At 44.1% G+C, this 6,000-nt stretch overlaps 1 protein-coding gene across 1 annotated transcript in view; it reads left to right on the top strand.

Annotated features, from left to right (window-relative positions):
- The first annotated feature begins 805 nt into the window (after window positions 1–805).
- Window positions 806–6,000, top strand: part of UIMC1 (ubiquitin interaction motif containing 1) — a 136,177-nt gene continuing 130,982 nt past the window's right edge. Inside the window, 1 exon segment of the mRNA XM_082651868.1 lies at window positions 806–927. The gene's annotated coding sequence lies outside the window, so the exon portion shown is untranslated.

The following is a 6,000-nucleotide window of genomic DNA, read 5'->3' as shown; positions in this document are numbered from 1 at the left end:
AGCCATGGCTCACGGGCCCAGCCGCTCCGCGGCATGTGGGATCTTCCCGGACCGGGGCACGAACCCGTGTCCCCTGCATTGGCAGGCAGACTCTCAACCACTGCGCCACCAGGGAAGCCCCCGGAGATAGTTTTCAAGTGGTCTTATCAGATAATTTCAGTCTAACTTTATTTATTTATATAAATTTATTTAGTTTTGGTTGCATTGGGTCTTCTTTGCTGTGCACAGGCTTTCTCTAGCTGTGGCGAGCGGGGACCACTCTTCATTGGGGTGCACGGGCTCTAGGCGCCCGCGGCCTTCAGTAGTTGTGGAACACAGGCTCAGTAGTTGTCGCTCGTGGGCTCTAGAGCACAGGCTCAGTAGTTGTGGCACATGGGCTTAGTTGCTCTGCGGCATGTGGTATCTTCCCGGAGCAGGGCTATGAACCCGTGTCCCCTGCGTTGGCAGGAGGATTCTTAACCACTGCGCCACCAGGTAAGTCCTCAGTCTAACTTTAGATACATGCAAAGACAGGGCCAGAGGAGGCTTGATGTGGCAGAGAAACCTTTGAAGGTTTCACTGTAGGGTTTCGGGGACCCTGTTACTACTCTTTAGTTTCCCTCAAAGCACTAGCAAATGATAAAGCAAACGAACAAACTGCGAGACCACCGGGAGATGCCCAGTATGCCCTTGGATATGGAATCCACCTCGCGCTGATGGCGCCTCCCACCTCACACGGTTGGTATGTCCTGGCGGCAGTCTCCCCCCCGCAGTGCGGGTTGGTTCCGTCCCCGGACGCCCGCGCATGCGCCTGCCCCGAGAGCTCGTCTTCTCGCGGTACCTCAGCTTCGCGCGCGCTCGTCCGCCCCTAGTTCCTAAAGTGCTGCGGACGGTTGCGACCCGCGGCACTTGACAGGGGGGGCTCAGCGAAGCGGCGGGGACCGGTCGGTGAGTACTTGACGCTTCGGTACACCTCCTGCCCGCTTGCTTCCCGCCTCCTTCTCACCCTCAGGGGGGCCGCGGCCCACTCCTCTCCCGGAGGGGCGCCTCTGACTTGGGGGTAGGGCCCTCTCGACGGTGAGGCGGGTCTCTCCGGACGCCGAGGTGGGCGCCTCCTGAAGGGACGGCCCTTTGGGACGGCGGGGTAGGCCCCTTGGAAAACCGGGGATGGCTCCTCAGGGTACTGGGCGCCTCTCGACGCCTGGTGGGCCCCTGGTGACGCCGGATGGGCTTCCGCCCTCGGGTGCCCGGACCGCGCCCCTCACACACAGGGTGCGGTCTTCATTCTCCCCGGGTTCCCCTGGCGAAGGGCTCTGGTTCCCGCCAGCCCCTCGAAGGCGTCTTTCTCACGCTGAGCACCCCGCGAGCGGCCTCCGTCCGCGCCGCCTCCTTCCGCGGGGTCCCACAGCCGGGACTTCTCGCGGAGTCAGGGCGACTGGGCCCCTCCGCCCCTTTCTCCTCACGCTCCCTCCCTACTCCAGGCTACTGTTTTGTTGGTGAGTGTTCTAGTTTTTTTGCCCAGATATAAAGATGTTTCTTGGGAATCCTTATCATCATTTACCACTTTCCTCTCCAACAGAACTAGTATGTTTCCGCGCTGTACGGTGATAGTGTTTCAGGCTTTTTACATATACACATTTGTTGAATCTTCACGACAATCCTGTGAGATAGGTACTCTTATCCTCCTCACTTTACATATTAGATAACTGAGGATCGAAGACACATGGCGTAAGTCGTTGAGCTGGTTTTGAATCCAGCCAGACTGACTCCAATGTTCTTGTTCTTGTATTTAGTCACTGAGAATGAGTAACACCCAGGAAAAAGTGAAAGTTTATGCTACTGTCTTTATTTTTTCCTGTTAGAGGCAGTGCCTTTTAGTTGAATCCAAAAGTGTGTCTCTGGAATCAGACACATCGCGCTTCAATTCCCAACTTTCCCATTTACGAACTTGAGAAATTACCAGCTGTTTGATTTTGAATGTTTCCTAATGTGTAAAATCGTGATAAAAATAACGTAAAATAATGATGCCTACCACATAGAGTTATTGGGAGGAGTAACCTCTATAATGCATGTGAGGTACCTAAAATAGTGTCCAAGGACTCAGTAAATAACTTTAATTATTTCTCAGTGTGTTTGGATTCTGTTTTTACACACTTGTCCTAAACTGAGGCTGAATATAAACTGGAAAATAGAGCATCAGGTGTGTGTGTGTGCGTTTACCTTTTTTTAAATTGGAGAAACAGTCAAGCTGATCAGTTGATGAAGAGCTTGGTACCGAGTTTCTTGAATGGTGACTTATTTAGGCGTAAAAGTCAGTCATTCATAGAGGACTGTTAAGGTCGCTGTGCCACCAAGCTTTCAGAGCAATTTTGACAGATTTGGTAGGGAGAATGTCAAGATTTTAAATTATCTTGTCAGTGATTGTTCTTCAGATAGATCAAGATGGTGGAAGTGCTGAACAAAAAAGAAAAATAATATCTTCCAAATTGGAGATTTTCAAGGACACTACCAACCTGTGATGTAACAAGTCTCATTTTTGGGTCACCTTTCCTGCTTGTGCATTCTTTATAGACATTTTGTTCCTAACTGTCATGATTAAGAAGAGACTGTTGGCATCTAGACACTGTTCCTTCTTTGCAGGCACAGTGGTAATTCATTCTGTAGCCTCTGTTCAAGTAATTGAAGATAAATCATTATTTTAGTGATTTTAATTTTTTTTTTCATTTTGAAGGGTAGCAAGTTAAATAGTAGTTGAACTATATGTTAGGTTGTTTGTTTAAATTGGCTGAGCAGTGACCTTTTTACTCTTAGAATTTCTGTGGAAATAGTATGGCTAAATCTCATGAAGCACTGGAATTTTGAAATCTGTGGGGTGCCAGTACTTAACACTTCTTACTGATCCCTTATCTGCTGTGATTGTTTGAAAACCCATTTTGAGCCTGAAGGTGGTTCTGTGCTAGGGAGAAGAGTTTTTACTTATTTAAATATCTTTAAGGAATTACATGTATTTGGTGGTGTAGCTACCACTGCTATCATGTTTGAACATACTGGTTTAAATAACTAAATGTACAAGAAACACTTAAAAAGATAAAAACTATTCCTTACAAGATGTTTTCTTAGGGAACTATGATTCCTCCAGTCTTCCCTCATACTTATCCCTACCTATTCATGATATTCTTTTAGATTCAAGGATCACCTTAAGTCTTATTTATTCTCCATATAGCTTCCTACAGCCTATCATAATTTTAGCCTTCTGTGCCTTTATATAGCATTTAGTAATTTAAATATATATAATTTAAATGTATATTTTATTGAATTATATTTAATAATTTAAATATATAAGTTATGCTATAATTTAAATATAAGCATAAAGTATAATTCATCTAATATTTATGTGTGCATACCTTATATTAGGCAGCAGTTGGAAGAAATCCAAAGATTAAGTCATGGAGTATTGGGAGTCAGGATTTGGAGTCGAGAGACAGATGTGCAAGTGCCTGCTTTGTGGCTTTGGGCAAGTTACTTTTCTGAACCTATGTTTCCTCATAATAATTATATATACTTCTTAGGTTTTTATGAGGATTAATTAAAATATTCATCCACTTACAAATACTTATTATTAAAAAAAGCCCTTCTTAAAAAAGTATTGTTGACATATAATGAAGTGAACCAACCTTAATTGTATAGTTCAGTACATACATCCATGTAACTGCCACCCAAATAAAGATATGGAACATTTCCAGCACCTCAGAAGGGTCACCTGTGCCCCTTCCCAGTCAGTACCCTCCAGAGATAACTAGTGTTCTGGCTTGGTCACAGTAGGTTAATTTTTTTTAAACATGTTTATTGAGATATAATTCATATACCATACAATTTACCCACTTAAATGTACAATTCATTGGCTTTTAGTATTTTCACAGAGTTGTGTAACCATCACAACAACCAATTTTAGAACATTTCTTCACCCCAAAGAGAAACTCCATACCCCTAAGCCATCAGTACCATTCCTCCTGAGCCCTAAGCAATCACTGATCTACTCTCTGTCTATATAGATTTACTAATACGGATATTTTATGTAAATGGAGTCTTACAGTATGTGGTCCTCTGGCTTCCTTTTACTTAGCATGATGTTTTCGAGCTTTATGTATGTTGTTACATGTATCAGGCTTCATTCCTTTTTATTGCTGGATAATTTTCTGTTGTATGGATGTGACATTATTCCTTCACCTGTTGATGGACATTTGTGTTGTTTCCATTGTGGGGCTCTCAGGAGTAATGCTGCTTTGTGAACATTTATGTACAAGATTTTGTGTGGACATAAATTTTAATTTCTTTTGGCTATTTACCTAGGAGTGGAATTGCTGAGTTGTATGGTAACTCTAATTTTAACATTTTGAGGAACTGCTAGACTGTTTTCGAAAGAGGCTTCACTATTTTACATATCCACCAGTAGCGTATGAGGGTTCAATTTCTCCAAATCCTTGCCTACACTTGTTATTGTATGTCTTTTTTAATTTTATTTTAAATTTTTTAATAAGTTTTAAAAAATGTTTTATTTATTTATTTTATTTTTATTTATTTTTGGCTGCCTTGGGTCTTTGTTGCTGCGTGCGGGCTTTCTCTAGTCGCAACCGCAAGCGAGGGCTACTCTTTGTTGCGGTGCATGGGCTTCTCATTGCGGTGGCTTCTCTTGTTGCGGAGCACGGGGTCTAGTTGCGCGGGCTTCAGTAGTTGTGGCTCTTGGGCTCTAGAGCACAGGCTCAGTAGTTGTGGCACACGGGCTTAGTTGCTCCGCGGCATGTGGGATCTTCCTGGACCAGGGCTCGAAACCATGTACCCTGCATTGGCAGGCGGATTCTTAACCACTGCACCACCAGGGAAGACTTACTGTATGTCTTTTTGATCATACACCCATTCTGGTGGGTGTAAAGTGGTATCACATCGTGGTTTTGATTTACATTTCCCTGATGGCTATTCGTATTGAACATCTTTTACGCATTTGCTTGCCATCTGTAAATAATCTTTGGAGAAATGTGTACTTCGATTCTTTGGCTAATTTTTTTAAATTTTTTTTTGTGGTACGCGGGCCTCTCACTGTTGTGGCCTCTCCCGTTGTGGAGCACAGGCTCCGGACGCGCAGGCTCAGCGGCCATGGCTTATGGGCCCAGCCGCTCTGTGGCATGTGGGATCCTCCCGGACCGGGGCACGAACCTGTGTCCCCTGCATCGGCAGGCGGACTCTCAACCACTGCGCCACCAGGGAAGCCCTGTTTTTTTTTTTTTTTTTTATTGTGGAAATCGTCCACGTTTTATTCAGTATTAGGGAAAAAGCAACAGTAAAGAGATTACATTCAGTGTGATTTTCAGCATCCTAGAAACACCATTATTTATGTAGAGCAGAGATAAAGTTATAAGCAGATAATGTGGCAATGGATTTCACCTTGTTCTGGCACAACCTAATTTTGGCTGCCTTACCAGGTGAATCCAGTAAACAGAGACCCTCTTTTCAAACCAGTTTTAGGGGACGTGCTACTATTCTTACTACTGTTAGCCTCTTCTCATCAGGTCATCCTTTATTCCTGTAGCCCTATCTACTCACTAGTTAGCATTTCAGTTTTCTGCTCTCTGAAGGTTCCAAAAGAGTCTGTCTATTGATTTCATCACGCAGAACCGAGGTATATGGATGAGTCAGTGTGTATGTGTGTATGTGTGTGTGTTCATGAAAGAGACAGAGATAGAGCAAAGACATAGCAGAGGGAGAGAGAAAGAGAGAGAAGGAAAGTTATAAAAATAATCTCTTTTACTTTTCCCCTTTTCCGGTTTTGTTTTTCAAGTATGGGACTATTTTTTTTTTTTTTAGTTTGTTTAATTAATTAATTTTTTTGGCTGCATTGGGTCTTCATTGCTGCATGCGGGCTTTCTCTAGTTGTGGCGAGCGGGGCTGCTCTTCATTGTGGTGTGCGGGCTTCTCATTGCGGTGGCTTCTCTTGTTGCAGAGCATGGGCTCTAGGCGCGCGGGCTT

The sequence above is a fragment of the Grampus griseus genome (genome assembly GCF_964374135.1).
Source record: "Grampus griseus genome assembly, chromosome: 3".
Taxonomy (NCBI): Eukaryota; Metazoa; Chordata; class Mammalia; order Artiodactyla; family Delphinidae; genus Grampus; species Grampus griseus.
This window is presented reverse-complemented; position numbering and strand designations above follow the sequence as displayed.